The 21,209-nt window shown below is 33.2% G+C and overlaps 1 pseudogene; it reads left to right on the forward strand.

Moving 5' to 3' along the window:
* The first annotated feature begins 13,521 nt into the window (after nt 1-13,521).
* Nucleotides 13,522-20,794, forward strand: LOC140857067 (beta-glucosidase 18-like; annotated as a pseudogene).
* The last annotated feature ends 415 nt before the right edge of the window (nt 20,795-21,209 follow it).

A 21,209-nucleotide genomic window follows, 5' to 3' on the forward strand; every position in this document is an offset into this window, starting at 1 on the left:
GTTTAAGCTTGATGAGTACAAATCTGGCATTATAGGTGTCCTATAATGGTAATCTCAAGTGCTATTTTATTGCTCAAGTAGCATGTTCTTATGGATTAAAACTTAAGCCTGTTGAGTGTTGTGTTTTTCTGTCATTGAAAGAATTTATTTATTAGGGCATGATTTTCCATTTTTTGCTAGTGGTATTGCTACATAAGGTTCCTTGATTGCTTAAGTATGAGCATGTTAGATTACTGCATCTAAAATTATTGATGAATGTAGGTGATTTCATGCATGTATTTTAAAATTTTTTCGAATAAATTATAATAGAAGATAATGAGATTAATCAAATTAATCTAACATGCATATAATCTAATTATCAAATTAACCTACTCTAGGATCCATGACATGATATGTTGCATATAAAATTTGAAAAATATTGAAGATAAAATCAGCATACATACATGTGAGCAGTAGATCACATCTACTTCTAATCTGAGTTCAGAACTCGATACCTGAGCATGGATCGATGATCGTCACTACTGAGAATATGATAGAGAAGGTCTTCACTGGTTGCTCATAGCCATATATACAGTCGGTCTCTATGAGAAGTTCACTCGAAGCTCCGATTTGATCGTTCTTTTCGGGAGTGTTAGCTCACACGAAGACCTTTCGATTGACTGATTTGGATCTTTTCTTCAAATTTTTAAAATTTTTTTAGAGATTGAAGATGCACTTTTGGAGGAGATAAAGAGGTGAAAGAAAGATGAAAAAGAAACTAATTTTTCTTATATTTTTCTCTCTTCCCAAATCCTAAGGACCAAAACCTTAGAAAACAGATTTTTGCACACACCCCAAGAGAAGAGGACTCTCCTCTTCTTTCACACCATGAAACCACACCCAAGATCCCTCTCAACATGAAGGAATCCCTCTTAAGTCTCTTTCATGCACAAGAATAAAATAAAACTTTTTTTATCTTAATGTATAAGGAGGTGGGATGAAGAGTCTTAGAGATCATGGACTCTTGATGTGTTGTCGCCCCTATTCATGATTTTATGCTAAACTATATCCAAAAAATATGGGATGTCTCTTTTCATATTTTTTCTCAGTAAAGCAGTTCTCCAACTAATTTTTTACAAAAAATCTCCTAAAAATATTATACATATAAAGAAAAAAAATAAGTTGGTATAGAGAGGTGATTTGGATAAGAACAGATTCTCCTGATAAGAAATATTTTGAAATTCAATTTCAAAATCTTTCTTTTATCAAAACCAAATTAGATTTAAATGTGAGATAGAGAGGGAGAAAAACTCGTTAGCATGAAAAAATCTCATGTAAAAAATATTTGCGTGTGGAGAAGAATAGCATCTAAAGTGGGTTGGCGTAAGGGAGAAGAGTCCTATCCCAATATAGACTCTTAATTTCTTTATTTGAATCCAAACCAAATCATATCTGATTTAGCCCAAATAAAATAGATAAAATCTAATCTAATTTATTTTATAAATTTTTAATCAAATTTTAATCAAATTAAAAATTGATTGAACCAAAGTTCTGATCAAATCAGGGATAATTTTTTCTTAGCGATTAGGTCATTTCATAACCTAATCGGATCAAACCTAATTAAATCTAATTCAATTAGATTTTATTTAATCCTTTTTATTCAATCAAATTGAGCTAATCAGTAATCTAATTGCTAATTAATCCTCCAGTAATTCTCTAATATTTGATGAATTAATTTATTATAATTTTTGTATAAGGTTAACCATCAATAGAATTGATGATTAAGCCCTTAAATGATTCTCAATCATTGATCAGCTACATGATCAGTCAAAAATTTCTTTTGAGTGTGACCCCATAAGTTCGAACTTAAGTCGGTAGCACAAGAACAACTTTCTGAATCAATCGATGTAACCATCTAGCAATGATGACCCGATGTCCGGATAGATCGAATGAAAGCAAAGCAATATTCAAGAACCTATTGGCGTATGGTTACTATATAATTCATCCTTTGATCCTAATATTTGAAAACAACCTGGGATTTAACTATCAATTCTAGATAAGTCATTCACATTATATTTCAATCTTTTTCAAATCCATCATATGGATTATTCGGGTCCAGATTTTGCTAAATTGAAATACATTGACACATTAACTCCTATTAATTCGGAGGGGTCAGTTCCATCTTGACTCATACACTGACTTGATAAGTACTTGACTGCACCTAAAAATTTTCTATCACAGAATTAAAAATTCAGTTAGTCAGACATCAAAGTACAGTGAGTTGCTTGCAAGTCATCATGGTGATCTCAAGTCGGAGGGACACTTATACCCATACCCTTCGCGAGCTATCCTTGACAGTAGAGTACTCCATAATTGATCACGTTCAGTGATAATGTACTCCTATATCTCACCTACATGTCATATCAGTATCTTCACATCATTTGGTTACGAAGATAACCAGTGCATATGGCACACAATGACCTACACTTGATATCACTATCGTCCTAATAATAGCATATCATTAGATCGCGAATCAATTTAAGGACTACGCAAAAAATCTTTCTTCATCGATCAAAGTAGTCCTAAGGACTTCATCACAATATAAGAGTTCATTAGAAGATGTAATCTTGTGATAATAAATATCAAATAATTTTTATTATTTATCAATTCATATATATTTATAATTAACACAATCGTTAAAAGATTGGCTTTAGGATATAATTTCCAATAACTCTCACTTGAATTAAAGTTAATCAATATAGTACCATATATCCATCTTCGATTTATCATCTCAAAACTCCTAGATACTGAGATTTTAGTAAATAGATTGGTCAAATTCTTCTTTTTGCCGATCTTCTAAAGATTGACGTCACCTTAATAGATTTTTCGAATAAGATGGTAGCGATGTAAAATACCTAGTAAGCTAATAAAATTTCAGCTCCTAGGTATGAGCTATGGTTCTGACACTGTGCAATACAGCAAGACCATCATCAGAGGGTGCCACTCCTAGCTTGTCAGTGAATCTGTATAATCACATAGCTTTCTTGCACGCATCGGATGCTGCAATGCATTTAGTATCATAATTTAAATTGGCTATATCGCTCTGCTTAAAACTTTTCCAGCAGATTACTTCATTACTTTGAGTAAAAATTTATTTCGATACGTTCTTGCTATTATTATATCCAACTAAAAATTAAAGTTATACTCTTATAAATTTTAAGTCAGATTCTCCATAATCGAGTCACTGATTCTTAATATTTCTTAAATATTTAAGGATAACCTATCAATGATTCTAACTTAAATCTTGCAGGTATCCACTCTCTATCTTAGTGAGTATACCATATCCGTCTCATACATAGTGTACATGATAGAACAAATTTTACTTATAAACATTCTATGTATGTTGGACTAAAAAAATCTAAGCAGCCTCTTAGATCTACCTCTATAGATCTTCATCCCTAGGATGAAAGATATTTTTTTCAAATCCTTTATGGAGAATTATGATAATAGCAAAATCTTTATTCTCTGTAATGTAAGGAATGTCATTCCTGATTAAAAAAATTTCATTCATATATAAAATAAGAAATACACTCATAGAACTATTAACCCATTTGTATTTGCAGGATTCTTTTTCATTCTCAATGAAGCAATGCGTTTTGATCACTTATCAAAATGTACATTCCAACTCCAAAATATTTAACATTGCCATAGGAGAAAAATATCTTGTTATGGTCAAAACCATAATGTTGACAATATCTTTAGGCAACCAGACAAGCTTTATAGATCTCCACCTTCTCGTCTGTGCTCTCTAATCCTATTGAAGATCCACTTACACCCTATCAGTTTTACCCTTTCGAGTGGATCAATGAGTGTTCATACACCATTGATCATTATGGACTTCATTTCGAACTCTATGGCTCTAAGCTATTAATCAGAGTCGGACCTCTGCATGGTATCCATGTAGATGATCAAATTGTTGTTGTTCTTATCGAGTTCAACAGAATCACATCTTGGACCTAGATATCAAAATATCCATCTGACGGATATGGTACTCTATGGAATCTCCTTAATAGTGCTTTTACAATAGGTTTCGGATTTGATCTAATCAAATTCGATCTCTATGGGCTTACTAGATTGTGTCGGTTCTTCTACCTATCGAACTTCATAAGTTCTACATTAAAAACATCAATTCCTTCACTAAGGTACTTTTTTTTTCAAAAGAAATATGAACAACTCTTATTCTTTAGCAAGATAGAAGTTATAACCTCTAGATTCTTTGAAATATCCTACAGAATAATATATATAGGACTGGGATCTAAGTTAATCGATCTACAAATGCTTGGTATTAAACAAACACACTAAAATCTTAAGGTAAAGAAGTATTGGCTTATGCCTAGTCCATATCTCATATGGTGTCTTTGCGATTGATTAATTCGGAGTCCAACTTAGAACATAACAAGCAGTCTTAAGAGTATAAACCTAAAAAGAGAGTGACAGACTTGTAAACTCCATCATAGATCGAACTATGTCTAATAAAGTCGATTTCAATATGAGAGAATCCTATTCTCTTCTAGACATGTCAAAAACTCATCGAAAGGGCATTCCTTTCTTTGGTCTGACCAAAGGGTTTCAATGCTCTTCTCAGATTATTTCTCTATCTTATTATGAAACTGTTTGAACATTTTAAATAATCTAAATTTATGATAAATATATTCATAGATCCAATACATTAGTATGTATCAAACTTAGAATATCATTAGCTTATTCACCTTTTCCAACAAAAGGTGACTTGGTCATCTTTCTAAGAAAATAGAATTTATAGATTGATAATGATTCACAATCATTGACTTCGAGAATTATCTCTTGTTGATCCTATTCTTGTTTAATGATCGAGCCTAAACTGCCAAAGGTAGACTTCCATGACATAGTCTACTTTAAAGAGTTTGTTTGATTATTGTGTACTATATACTAACAGGCTGTGTAAATATCATTTCTTAGTTATCCATCATGATTTTGACATTATTTATAATGATATCACAAAAATTATTAGATAATAATGACAATCACTAAAAATGACATTGTTAGGATTTGAAAATAAGCTCGATGATTCTTAAAATCAGGATTGGAATATAACTTCCAACTCCAACATTCAGGAACCTCTTGCTGTTTTCAAATTTTCTACTAATCTGAAATCGTTGTAATAATTTGCATAGACTTTCGATATCCAATACCCAGATAGTAGTTTCACAGATAGAGAAATCATAAGATGTTATCATATAAGTATTTTATTCAGCAATCTTTTACTGATTTCTCTTCTTTTACTTATTCGAATAAGAGACTCTGTCAGACTAGGTTAATCTTAGACTCTTTTATCAGTTTGGACTCATTAGTTCAAATACGACTCTTTTGTACCTTCTTTTTTTTCAAAAATTATTATCCCACTAAAGATACATCTTCAGAGGTACAAAATAACTCCTTCAATATTTGAAAGATTTTCTCTCACTGAGCACCATCAAATTTATAACTAAATTCATATTCTTCATTGCTCTCAAAAACATCATATGGTGATACAATCGTTTAGCCGCATCTGATAAGTATCTTTGATTGTATCATAGGTGTTGGATATGAAAATTTCATGTGCTGGATCTATAATCATATATAAGATCCATTCATACTCTTGAACTATTTACAACTTCCAATACCATTTATCGAAGTTGGATCCATAAATTAGCCACTGTCAAACAGTGAACAGAGCAACGAACATCTAACCATAACTGAAAGAAAAACACAAGATCTCTATGTTTATGAATTGATTAAGTCTAAAGACTTAAATTTAGTCTAAAGGTTCTCCCACTATTTTAATCAAATTGGTAGTCTCTATATCCAATTCAAAAAATTATCTTAATTTTTTAATGGATACTAGAATCCACACAGACTGCATACAAGTTCGAAGATGGTTCGGTCAATCCATATGCACCTATGGATAGGTTCTCAACAGATTATTTCTCTAAATAATTTTTAGTAATTAATTTTATCCTAGATTTTATTTCAGTAGGTAATGGGTCTCCACTGAAAGCTCCGATTAGATCAAACTATTAACATGAACCCACTCAGTGATTCTAACTAATAAATGATCAGATCCAAGGATAGCTTGATCAACCCAACCATCATCAGATAGTACAACAAAGTCATCATATGATAAATAATAATTTCATCATTCAGAGAGAATACCAGACGGATGGCGCCTGCAATGTCAATTAGAAATAATGAACCCATTATCATTCACCTTAATGAGAGGCTATGATCTAGTTATCTCTATAACCAGCTCATTTTTATGGATCTAATAATTTAGAAGATTTGATAATTAGTTTCAAGAAGAGATGAAAAGAGATCAATCAGTAAATCATAATCCTCCCACTGACTTCTCCAAGTCATTAAATTGGATCAAGATCATGCTAGTTGAAATGGCACCTAGATCAGTCACACTGATCAACCTTAATGACATGGATCAACTCGAATCACTTAGCGATCTACTCATGATATAATTCATCAAATTGATCAGATAAGTAAGATTGATGGGAGGATTTACTAAGCTTACCTTAAACACCATCGAAATGGATATATAAGTGGCTCCCAATTAAAAACTATTGATCAGAATGCTGAACTTATCTTAGACATCAATTGATTAATTAATTTTGATTTGACCAATTTAATGATTCAGATTCAACCACTGAGCCATAATCAAAGTCCATTTAGTCTAATCAAAGACATGAACTTGACCATCTACAATTATTGTATTGATTCTAGAGAAATCTCGATTTAATCTAATTCAATATTTGATTAGATTTAATCAATTTCTCTAGTTAGTCTATTAGTTCTTTGATTCTAACCTTAGGTCTAACCCAATTAAGAGGATCTGATTTGAGCTAACCCATGCCTCCATATTTTATGCGAATGATATTAGATCTTTAATTTACAATTCTAGATCTAATCGATTCTACACTTAATTCTGAACTGAGCCCAGCATCAACATAGATTTAGATTTAGATTTAAAATAATTTCAATCTTTTTATTTTGTAAATAATTTACAATAAATATTATGCAAAGATTTTCTATTCTAAAACTGAGTCGACTCAATCAACATTGAGCTGGCTACACAAGGAGACTGGGTCAATTCAGTTTAAAACTAGATTAGCTCAGTAATAGTGCGAGCATATTTTAGATCTAAAAAATCTTGCATAATCCTAAAATAAAATCAATCATAAATAACCTTTTAGATCATATCTAAAATTTTTTATGATTCAAGATTTTATTTTTTTATGATTAAAATAATTTTAATCACATAGATTAGATGTTTATTTTTCATACAACTTTATATCGCATATAACAAACTTAAGATTTCAAGATCTAAAATTTTGTAGAAAAATAAGTTCTTCCTTTCGTATTCTTCTTCATGGGATCTAATTATATGGCATCCCTACATGCCATAAGAACACCCCATCGAATGGGAAGAGAAGGTCTTTAAACCCTTCTTGCTCCTATGACAGGACGCTTGGTGATCAATCCAATTCAAGTACTTGCTAATCAGACCATCTAATCTGATCACATATCATATATGCATGAATTTAGATTTAATCTAAATTACATCAGATCTAATCACAATCTTAGATCATATCTAAATCAGATTATAAACATCACATACATGACATAAAATCAGATTTTATTAAAGATCAGTATAAACTAGGACAACCTGTTCACTGTAAGAGATAAACTCTACAGCAGGATGATATTATTTCAGTTTGTGCAATCCATCATTAATTAAATTCAGATAAAAATATTATATATCAGATTTAAATAAAATTAAATTTTAGATTTAATATGTACATAAATTATGTCATAACGAACCTAAGCTCTGATACCACTATTGGTGAATGTAGGCAATTTTATGCATGTATTTTGAAATTTTTTTGAATAAATTACAGCAGAAGATAACTAGATTAATCTAATTAATCTAATAGACATATGATCTAATCATCAAATAAATCTATTCTAGAATCTATGACATGATATATTGCATATAAAATCTAAAAAATACTGAAGATAAAATCAACATGCATACATATGAGCAGTAGATCACATCTACTTTTAATCTGAGTACAGAACTCGATACCTGAGTGCAGGTCGACGATCGTCGTTGTTGAAAATATGGTAGAAAAGATCCTCACTGGTTGATCGTAGCCGTACATACGTCCGGTCTCTACGAAAAGTCTACTCGAAGCTCCGATCTGATCGGTCTTCTCAGAAGTGCTAACTCGTATGAAGATCTTCCGATTGATCGATCTAGATCTTTTCTTCAAATCTCTAAAAATTTTTTAAAGGTTGAAGATGCATTTCTGGAGGAGATAAAGAGGTGGAAGAAAGATGGAGAAGAAAATAATTTTTTCTCATATTTTTCTTTCTTCCCAAACTCTGAGGACTAAAATCCTAAAAGGTAGGTTTTTACGCACACCCCAAGAGAAGAGAACTCTCCTCTTCTTTCACGCCATAAAACCATGCCCAAGACCCCTCTCAACGTGAAGGCCTCTCTCTCAGATCTCTTTCACGTACAAAAATGAAATAAAACTCCTTTTATTTTAATGTGTAAGGAGGTGGGATGAAGAATTTTAGAGATCATGGACTCTTGATGTATTGTCACTCCTATTCATGATTTCATGCCAAACCATGCCCAAAAAATATGGGATGCCCCTTCCCATATTTTTTCTCGATAAATTAGTTCTACTAATCTCTCACAAAAAATCTCCTCAAAATATCACACATATAAGGAGAAAAAAAATAAGTTGGCATGGAGAGGTGATTTGGATAAGAACAGATTCTCCTGATAAGAAATATTTTAAAATTCAATTTCAAAATCTTTCTTTTATCAAAACTAAATTAGATTTGGATGTAAGATAGAGATGGAGAAGGACTCTTTGGCGTGAAAAAATCTTGTGCAAAAAATATTTGCGTGTAGAGAAGAATAGCATCCAAAGTAGGTTGGCGCAAGGGAGAAGAGTCCTATTCCAATATAGACTCTTAATTTTCTTATTTGAATCCAAATCAAATCATATCTAGTTTAGCTCAAATAAAATAGATGAAATTCAATCTAATTAGATTCATAAATTCTTAATCAAATCTCAATCAAATTAAGAATTGATTGAATTAAAGTCCTAATCAAATCAGAGATAATTCTTCCTTAGCGATTAGGTCATCTCATAACTTAATTGGGTCAAACCTAATTGAATCCAATTCAATTAGATTTTATTTAATTCTCTTCGCTTAATCAAATTGAACTAATCAGTAATCTAATTGTTAATTAATCCTTCATTAATTTATTAACACTTGGTGAATTAATTTATTATAATTTTTGCATAAGATTAACCATCAATTGAATTGATGATTAAGTCCTTGAACGATTCTCAATCGTTGATCAGCCACATGATTAGTCAGAAATTTTTTTTGAGTGTGACCCCATAGGTTCGATCCTAAGTCAATAGCTCAGGAATAACTTTCTGAACCAATCGATATAACTATTTGCAATGGTGACCTGACGTTTGGATAGGTTGAATGAAAGTGAAGCAACGTTCAAGAATCTATTGACGTATGGTTACCGTATAATTCATTCCTTTGATCCTAATGCTCGAAGATAACCTAAGATTTAACTGTCAATCCTAGATAAGTCATCCACATTGTATTTCAATCTTTTTCAAATCTATCACATAGATTATCCGGACCTAAATTTTGCTAAATTGAAATACATTGATACATTAACTCCTACTAATTCGGAGGGGTCAATCCCATCTTGACTCATGTACCGACTTGACAAGTACTTGACTGCATCCAAACATCTTCTATCACTGAATTAAAAACTCAGTTAGTCTGGATCAAAGTACAGTAAATTGTTTGCAAGTCACCATGGTGATCTCAGATTGGAGGGACACTTATATCCATACCCTTCACGAGCTACCCTTGACAGAAAAGTGCTCCATAGTTGGTCACGTTCAGTGATGATGTATTTCTATATCTTACTTGCATGCCGTATCAATGTTTCCATACTATTTGATTATGAGGACAACCAATGCATATGATACATAACGATCTACACTTGATATCGCTATCATCCTAGTAATAGCGTATTGTTTGGTCGCGAACTAATTTAAGGACTATGCAATAAATCCTCTTTTATCGATCAAAGTAGTCCTAAAGACTTCATCACAACATAGGAGTTCGTTAGAATATGTAATCTTATGATGAAAAATATCAAATAATTTTTATTATTTATCAATTTATATATATTTATAATTAGTACAATCGTCAAACGATTGATTTTAGGACACAATTTTCAACAAAAATTACTTTTACTTACCCTGAAAAAGAAATCCCAACTGCTCCTTGCAATTAGATGGTGTATGCCCTTGTACTATTCTGAGACATGCATATCCACATACGAAAATTCGTATCGAATAAAAAAGATAAAAAATAAAAATTTTATTACAATATTTTTTTATAATATTTTTATTATAAAAAATATTTGAGACATTTTATTTTATCATTTTTATATATTTTATTTAAAAATAATAATATTATTATTATTTAAATATTATCTAAAAATATTTATTTAAAAAATATAAATTTTTAGATAAATTTTTTATTTTTAAAAGAACAAACCCTAAAAGATAAAAAATAAATTATCTAAACATACAGCATGAAAAGAATGCCTGTCGTGTAATTTTTATTGCCCATGACTTGTCGATCTAACTAAAAAATTCAAGTTTCACTCTCCATCCATAGGCGAGTCATGGCATGAAAGCAAGTGTCAGACCAAACTTGGGAGACCCATCCAAGGCCTTGGTGTAAATTCTTAGGAGAGATGACCAAAAACAACTTGGATTTCATCTAATGTTGTAACGTGCTGCCAATTTTCAAAAGTTGTTGATATTTGACTTGACAATAGTTTAGGGATAGGGCTGGTAAAATATGATCCAATCTATCAATCGGATATTTGTTCGATCCACCATAAACAAGTTTGGATTTAGATTAAATGGATTTAGGTCATAAATGGATCGATCCGTTTGATCCGTTTAATAATTGAATCGGATATAGATTTTAAATATCTGATCTGTTTAACCCCTTTAATCTGTTTAATATTCAAATTGGGTTGAGTCAGATAACCCATTTAACCTATTTAATCTATTTAATATATTTCTGATCCATTTAATCTGATCTGTTTAACCTATTTAACCTATTTAAGATCCGTTTAATCTATTTAAAACTTGTTTAGCCTATTTCTGACCCATTTAACTCAACCTATTTAACCTATTTAACCCGTTCAACTTGTTTAACCTATTTAATCCGTTTAATCTAATTTGACCTATTTAATAAATAAGTTAAACGGATCGGGTCGGATTACCTGTTTAATAAATAGATCGGATTCAGGTTTAAATTTTTGACCTGTTTAATAAACAGATCAGATTTGGGTTGACGATTTTCTTATTCGATCCGTTTATGATCTGATCCGATTGCCATTCCTATTTGGGGATCAACAACATATTGCCCTCCAACGGTAAATATGTTTTTGTTGGTAGAGAATCTTTCAACGTCCTTCTGCATCTCATACAAAATGGTACACGTATGGAGCATGGAGCGTGTCTCCCATCTCTGTCCTAATTAAATAATAAGTATTAAACGGGTTATCTAACTCGACCCAATCTGAAAATAAGTGGGTTAAATGGGTTGAACTGATCAAATATCTAAAACCTAAATCTGACTTAAATATTGAATGGATCGACCTATTTATGATTTAAATTATTTTAGTTTAAATCCAAACTTATTTATGATAGATCGAATGCAGATCAGATTGATGTGTTGGGTTATATTTTGTCTGCTTTAGTATGAAGCAATATTCCATGGAAAAGAAAGGAGAAAGAGTAGGGATAAAAAAAAAAATGTCAACTAGGGCGGTTTTAACTAAAATTAAATAGAAATGATTTCGATGATGTTTCTAAAAATAAAAAAACCATTTGATTTTTGTTTCCATACTGATCTTGGTAATTTGCTAATTTGAATATGATATGAAACCAAACCCGGTACTAAACCTAGCATCAAACCCAAAATCAAATATATCCGAGATTTATTATTTTCTTTTATATTTAGTATAAATTCTGGCCATCTATCTAATTCAATTTGTACCATTTATAGACCTTGGATGGGTAAAGGACTAAATAGACAAACCTAGATGCTAGAGAAATGGCTTTTGTCTTCCCTTTGGTTCTTCTTCAAATGCTTAAGAAGCTAAAGGACATATGCTTATTATAATTTTTTTTTAGTTTTCGATCTTAAGTTTTAAGAGAAAGAACTTTCATTTTGAGTCTTATTAACTTGTTTTCAGTAAAATCTGCGAGCCAGATAGCCCCTTAATTAGGTTCCAATTATCAGGATCAACTTAATTGTTAGCAAGCTTGGGCACAACTTTTTGGACCAAATAGTCTTAAAGTCTGATCTACAATGCAATGTTTGGTAATCCGTCACATATGTGTTGATGAAACACATAAGATATTGTATAGGAAATGAGGGCAGTGCCTCGACAGAAAATGACATTACACATCTACCAGAAGTCAAGTTACTTCCAACAATAAAAGGTAAAAAGTAAATAGCCTAAACAAACACCAGCATCAAGCAAACCATTTACGGTGATCCAAAATTTCATCAAAAGAATGCCTCTCGTATAATTTTTATTGTCCATAACTTCTGGACCCAACTAAAAAGTTCAAGTTTCGCTCTCCGTCCATAGACAAGTCATGGCTTAAAAGCAAGTGCCAGACCAAACTTGGGAGTCCCATCCAAGGCCTTGGTGTAAATTCTTAGCAGAGATGACCAAAGACAACTTGGGTTTCATCTAATGTTGTAACGTGCTGCCCTCCAACAGTGAACATTCATTGGTAGAGAACCTTACAATGCCCTTCTGCATCTCATACAAAATGGTACACGTATGACGCACGGAGCGCGTCTCCCATCTCCGCCCTAATCAAAAAGTGATAGAAATTTATCAATAAAGAAAAAGAAGATTTACATTCTTTCTATGAAGCATTTCGCCAAACATTTTCTATTCACCTCAGAGCTGGGCACCGGGGGGAGTTATGCAGATCCTGGTCGCCTCAAGGCCTCGATATCAGTGGTGAGGTGAAAAGGAGATGAAGACAACTAATAAAGAAGATGCCAACTGGAAGATGACGGTGATACAGCTTCGGACGCCGGTGGGAAAAATTTTTATTGGTTGGACGGTTCAGATTTTTCTATAATTTTTAATAAAATATTATAAAAGAGCCCGTTTCTAAATATTTTTGGGTAAGCCAGTTTATATTTTTTTTTATTTTTTTGGATAAAGTCATTTTCTAATTTAGAACACCCAATCTCCACACCGCCCCGGGCGCCCCCCGTCATTTTCTAATTTAGAACACCCAATCTCCACACCGCCCCCCCCCCTCTCTCTCTCTCTGCCTATATATATATATATATATATAAACTCTTAACCAGGTGGATTCCCAGGCCACAATCTTTCCCACTCCTTGTTCTAATCCACCTTAGATAAGTTGGTGCTGAAGTATGGAGGAGAAGAAAACGTGGATGTTGGCATGTGCTTTGTTTCTTCAGCTGCTCTGCTCGGTTTCTGGGCTGGACCGGAGCCAGTTCCCTTCATCGTTTCTCTTTGGAACTTCGACTTCTTCTTACCAGGTAACATCCATTAACTTGTATCTTTTGGCGGTCTTGATTTTTGCCATGATCGATCTAAAACCATGGCCACTGTAATGACTTCACAGGCCAGCCATATAGGTATTTCTCTGGTCCAAGGCGATTGTTTTACTGTTTCTGTTATTTGTTTATTTATTTTTGAGAAAGTTTCTGTATATTAATGACTAACAGTCACTGTAACAAGCACCATCTCATCCCCAAAGGCTAAAACATCTACTTATTTAGAGTTGATTGACGGGGCACATAACGGTCGTTATGTTCATTATAATCGTCTCTCTTTTTTTTTTTTTTTCGAAAGGAATATTTTCATTTTAATCGTAAATAATGGTTTTGGATGACGACTTTTTTTCTATATTTCGCTGAGGAATATGACCAAATTGATCCAAATTAACTACAGTGATTACACAAATCATAGGCCGAAACTCCACTATACTCTTACTTTATTATAGGCCACAATTCCACCACCGTGTTACTTTAACACTAGATCAAATCAAGCAATTGAGGTCGGATGCGGGTTTAACATTATCTTTAGCACCCATCTAACATCCAAGTGGATGGTTCAAGGGGTGGATGGTGGTTGCAAGTGAGTTTAATAACAAAGAGAGATTGGGACACAGAGGGTGGGACTAGTGGAACAAAACGCCGTGAACGCTATGTTGGACAGTGACGTTCCAAGTGAGGCCAATCTCTTTTTGATCGATTGAAGTATTTGACGGGGATGCCATGCTGGTACTCTAAAATTCTTGAGAGGGGACCTTGCCGAGTTATCCACCGTGCATTTGCTCCACGATTTATCCTGATTCACTTAGATCCGATCCATGCAATAATTTCTCGCCCCTGCAGCTCCACCGCTAGATTTATCAGAAGCTCATTACCAGGTGAAAAGATCATCACATCAACGGATGTGACATCAAATCTTTTTTCCCAGATACTTATTGATTTGCTACATCAGGTCTTGGCAAGTGGGATGAAAACAATACACTCGTGAGAATGCGACAGGAAAGGCACCAAAGGCTACTGGAGATATTAAACGCCTACCAACATCACGGAGGCTTATATGGGCCCTGTAGTCATTTTCCTCGCATGCCTCTCAAATGTAACGCTAAATATTGATAAATTATGGATACAAAATCAAGCTTGCGGGATAAGCATCAATTGTTTGTGTTTGTAACATTTTTTTATTATTTTTTTCTCACTGTTTGTTATTTAAATCACGTGATAAAATTATTTTATATACAAAAATAAAAAAATTTAATTTCATACCAGGCTTATGGTGAATATGATGCATCTAACAAGTTCTCTCTCAAAGAGCTATTAACCATGGCATGATGGCTCAGCCTGGTCCAAAACAACACGAAACCCAAAAAAAAATACTCATTAAGTCGTGCTTGTTGTGCGGTGCGCATTGTTATAATAATCTTTATTTGCTCAACGATACGAACAATAGCATTGTTCGTCCGGTCACCATTCACCGGACAAATTCTAGTCAAATTTAATATTATTATTTAATTTAGATAAACAAAATAAAAGTTAAGTAACAGCCATTATTTAATTAACAGGTATTGTAACTTCGCATTCTCATTTTTTAATATATATCTATAATGCAGTAGAATAGATACAAGAATTTATAGATAAATTCAAAGGGTTCAGTGAATTCTAGGGCCAATACTGATATTTGATATATCTCATAATTTGTTCAAAAGCCTTTTGATGACTCACAATTATCTTTCAGATAGAAGGTGCATACCTAGAAGGTAACAAAAGCTTAAGTAATTGGGATGTATTCACTCATATACCAGGTAAGTTATTTCCCTTTCCACATTTCAGTAATATGTTACTTGTAGTGTTAAATTGAGCTTCAGAAACTGGATAAAAAGGATTTTGGAAAAAAGGAAAGCATATACGGCTTCTAGCTTCGGGTTTCGGCACAGGGTTCCTCAAAATCCAAACACTATGCGAACAAAAATTAGTTGAACAAGCCTTTAATTATGCCGTTTGTGCCTCATGTCAGATGCCCCAAGCAGTGGTACATGTACTTCGTTCATTCATTAAATCGATTTGCCTGTGCTTACTTCATGGCTAGCCACTTGGTCTAATTGACGAGGACTTTACCAGCTTGAAAAGTTGGCATTTTCGGCCATTTCCTTTTTTTTTAAGAGAGAAAAAAAGAAATAGATTACGCATTTCAAAATCAAGAATATATTTTTAAGTTGGATAAACAATAAAAGGATGCCCTTTTTTTATGTTTCAAAGAGCCATCCATTATAGCTATTACATGCAAGTCTAGTCTAGTATTGAAAACTTGAAATCTATGAGACCTTGAGCAGACTGGAACTCATGAACTGTTCCAAACTAATTAGCGGATATCTGCCACTCAGGGCTACAAATTGACTAGTTCAATTGTCTGGTTTTATTTTATTTGCATTCTCTTGCATCCTTTATAATGAAATAATATTTGAATTTGTAAGATTTTATTGTGCATGACAAGTCAAACTTGTAGCGGTTGCACAAGCAATCCCAACTCATGGCGATGGTAGATCACAATTTGTTAGCTCATAGCATTGTATTCTCTTAAAAATATCGGGGCATCATATATTTTTCAGAGCTTAAAATTTCATGAAAAAAGACTTTTTTTTTCTTTTCCTTTTTCTGCAAAGGTCTAGTGTTCTAGAAGGATCTTCAATATCTTTTTTTTTTTTTTGCTTGTCGGTATTTTATTTAGGTCATATCCAGGACAACGGTGATGGAGATATTGCTGACGATCATTATCATCTCTACATGGTGAGGATATTTCGGAGGCTTGGATTATCAAAATATCATCCACTGCAATTCCTACAAAATGTTTGTATGCTTAGTAACACAAACCATGCAAACTATACTGATTTAGGATAGTCGCACCAAAACATGATGAGGATAGGTAGGAACATATGGTGAAATTTCAAAACTACAGTTGTTAGTTACTTGGGCCTATGGAGCAATTAACTCATTGTATAAATTGAGAATTCACTATTACACTGAGTTGTTATGTAGTGGTTTATTAAAAATAGTATTTGATATTGAAAGACTTTTCCTTTCAAAATAATACCATAAGATTTTACATACTCGAGTGTTGTTGCATACAGGAGGATATTGAACTCATGCATCACCTTGGTGTCAACTCTTACAGATTCTCTATATCTTGGTCAAGAATTTTACCAAGTGAGTTATAGTCTAGTGATGGTACCCTAATATGTTTTCAGTGACTGATGATTTAGTTTCACTAAGGAAATTTATCCTACTGGCAACAGGAGGCAGATTTGGGAAGGTTAATTCAGTGGGCATCGCGTTTTACAACAGACTTATTGATGCTCTACTACTTCAAGGTATTACTTCTCTCTTTTTTCCTTTTTTTTGGCCGCTTTTCTTGTTTCGTAGCATTAAAAATGAATCTAAATTGCATGCAAATTGCATGTTTGTCTATATAACAATTGATTTTGTAATTTTAGCATAGTCGATATTCCTTCCTTATTATTGATGCAGGGATACAGCCATTTGTTACATTAAATCACAATGATGTTCCTCAATATCTTGAAGATCGATATGGTGCATGGCTGAATCCCCAAATACAGTATAGTCTCTTTCCTTCACTACAAATCATTTTTCGCTTCTAGTTTTCTTTTTGGGACAAATAATAAAAATATCACCACATCAGGAATAATATGAAGAAAATATGAATAATATGAATAATAGTACATAAGCATTTATAAGGATGGAGAATCCAAAAGTATGACACACTGACACATACCAAGTGCTTGAGCTAAATATCACCTCATCAATCAATCTTGGTACATCTAATTGAGCTCGTGACTATTTCAATTTCTTTCTTTCTTTTGTTTCTTTTGTTTTTTTTTTTTTAAAATACAGAAAAGACTTCGGACATTATGCAGATGTTTGTTTCAAAGCATTTGGGAGGAAAGTTAAATATTGGATTACATTCAATGAGCCAAACAACGTTGTGAAAAAAGGTTTTATAAGTGGAGTATATCCTCCTCAACATTGCTCGAAGCCATTTGGTGATTGCCTCTCTGGCGACTCAAACATAGAACCATATATTGCTGCACATAACATCATACTAGCCCATGCAACTGCAGTCGAAACATACAAAAAGGAATATCAGGTAGATGTCAGAGTGTTAGAATCAAAGTGATTTTGCTGAGCTTTTATTATGAGAAAGTGGGAAAAAAAGACAAGACAGAACATATCTTTTAGAGAGATTTTGGGCCAGTGTGTTTTGAAACATTCAATGGCAGCAACATAATCTCAGAAAAATGCCCTATTTATATTCTTCAAATCTATATTTATTTGATGGTGGACAGAACGTTAATCTATTGTTTTATCTTTTAGGCAAAGCAAGGAGGTTCTATTGGTATTGTAATATCCACAAGATGGTTTGAGCCACTTAGGGACATTCCAGCAGATCGTTTTGCAGTTCAACGGGCTTTAGCATTTGACATCGCATGGTAAATTGATAATCATACTTCAAATGGGTGTTAGTGAAGAATGCACCAAGCACTTAAACTATTCATATATTTATTACCTAAATGAGACATTCCATCGTTTGCTGGTGCATTACATAAATTTATCCTAGTATTCATGATATCTGATATGTAATTAGTCATGTTTGCAGGTTCCTTGATCCTGTCATATTTGGTGAATATCCTCCTGAAATGCGCCAGGTCCTGGGTTTAAGATTACCGACATTTTCATCTGAGGATGGAAGAAAATTGCAACATAAATTGGATTTTATTGGTATCAATCATTACACAAGTAAATATATACAAGACTGCATATTTTCTCCATGTGAGGAAGGCAGCATAGAGTCAACTGCATTTGTGATCAGCACCGGGGAAAGAAATGGGATTCCAATTGGTACTCCGGTAAGAACAGAAGAACAACAGTACATTTCTTAAGCAACAGAATTAATCAGACTAGGAGAACTAGAACGATCATATGTATGCAAGCTTTTTTTATTTTTAATTTTTTTTGACTGGATAATGAGGTATCAATCAATACCCCCACTTTATTGATAGAATAGCTGTGTACAAACAGAAGGTTTGGGGAAATGGGAGAAGTATTCAGAAGAGATAAGAAGAAGAGTTACATGAACAAACAGAGAAGTTATGTATGCCAGCTTTAAATGACAATTTAAAGCTTTTAGAATTCTAGCACCTAGCAGCATTAAGACAATACCATTTGATTTTGGACTTCTTCTACATGTCCTGCAAAGTTACTTACCAATTGAATCTTTTCTTGTAGACTTCAATGCCAGATAATTTTGTGTTTCCAGATGGTATGGAGAAGATAATCATGTACATTATGCAAAGATACAATAACATCCCCATGTTCATTACCGAAAATGGTAAGTCAAGAAAACATGCAAGGAAAATGGATTTCTTATTATTGTTTATATCTTCATCGATGTAAATTTGCATTTCCCATCATTTAAAATTTCATGATAATTTTATAATTAATTGATTACTCATCTAGATCCATGAACACAGCTACTCTCTTTTAGATGAGTGGGGAAGTCTTGTTATTGTGGTCAGCTAAAATATGGTGTAGCTAAATATTTTGGTATTCAAATAGTCGAACATTTAGCAGCAGTGCGAAAAGAAAAGGGCTGCATTTTCACCCTCCCCCTCTCTTTGCCCTCCACTTCTAACACATAAACTTTGATTACTCCAATATATATTTTAGGTTCATGTGGATACTAATATAGATCTGCACAGGTTACGCACAAGGGAGTACTAGTAATGATCCAACATCAGATATGCTGAATGATGAGGGCAGAGTGGAATATTTGCATAGCTACCTTACTTCTTGACAAGAGCCATGAGGTGATTAACAATTATTAGGTTGTTTCATTAAAGAAATTTTTTTTAGCTTTAGACAAAAAAAAATAGATATTGATAAACATTGATGTTACATCCGTGAGGATGCTTGTCAAATGCAATAAACCTACAATATGTATAAGAAATTAAGGACATAATAAACATGAATGAATTCATAAAGAACAACATTCTGTAATGTAATCCATATTTCTGATTTATAAAATATAGAAAGTACTTCTTTGACTTTGCTAACAAACTGCAACTTGTTTTCGGAATATAATATACACAGAGTTTTATTTTATTTTAAGTTTACCTACAAAATAATTTGATATATGTTTGTGTGGTTGCAGGCAAGGGGCTGATGTCAGGGGCTACTTCATATGGTCTCTCCTTGACAATTTTGAGTGGCTCTTTGGCTATACTCAAAGGTTTGGGCTCTATCATGTGAATTTCGAGACACAAGAAAGGACTCCAAAACTATCTGCAAAATGGTTCAAAGAATTCCTAGAAGGTCCAGAAGTAATTGAAAGTGAATAGAGATTTGGAATCTCTACGATCCATATGCTAGTTGATACGGAGTACTGATGTCTTGTAATGTAATATCCCAATTAACAGGGAGCATATGGAGATATGAGATACAGATGGTTTCTCCATTCATAATGCAATCACGTTGCTTCCCTCAACCAAGTGATACCTGTCAACCCTTGATTCTCACTGCCGGCATATTTTTCGTTGGCTTGCCCATAAATATTTGTTGTGCTGTAACAAAAGCAGTTTCACATATATCATACTTTTATATTAGACGGAGATATGCAATCACACTTTTTATGCTACCAGGAAGGACTCAGAGGGAGAGAATCAAGCAGTTTTTTATGAGTATTAGCTGTTCATCGACTGGAGAAAAATAGCAGTCTGAGCTTGTCCGTAATGGCTCAGATTTATATCATTCCAATAATATCTTTGTTGAAGCCATGACTGGCAGTTATATACCAACACTTGGATGGAAGCCTACAATTTACATTGAATGGATAAGTGATTTTGTAAGACTTCTTGTCTGTTCTTCTCTCTGGAGAAAGATTCTCAAAATAATATGTTACACTGTTGTATGGCTGTTCACTTTCCCAAATGCAATCCCTAGTCAATCTCCTTAATTTCTATCATCTTGAGTCTCTTATCAATATTATTCATATTAATACTTGCTCCATGAGATGATTTATGAAGCATAGATATTGAAATCAAATATTTCTTACATTCTTCCCCCACTTCAACGCTAGGCCCTCTTCTATACCATTGGGTCTGACAAGACTTAGCATATCAATGGATCTTGTCATCATTCTAGACCTCTACATTGTTGAAAACCCTGTCGAAGGAGCGATCTGTTAACCTGGGCGATGGATGTTGAGGTAAAAGTTTAAAACATGTCTCATCTGTCAAACAGGGTTTACGGTTGAATTACTTGTAATTCAATTGGGAATGCAAAGCATTCGGTTTGTAGGTCTCCAGTCGGTCGTGTCCCGTTCCTCGTCTGTATGCAGATAACTTTAGAAGCTAAATTTACCATACGAGAGGATATTG

Source organism: Elaeis guineensis, chromosome 4 (assembly GCF_000442705.2).
Source record: "Elaeis guineensis isolate ETL-2024a chromosome 4, EG11, whole genome shotgun sequence".
In the NCBI taxonomy this organism is placed as follows: domain Eukaryota; kingdom Viridiplantae; phylum Streptophyta; class Magnoliopsida; order Arecales; family Arecaceae; genus Elaeis; species Elaeis guineensis.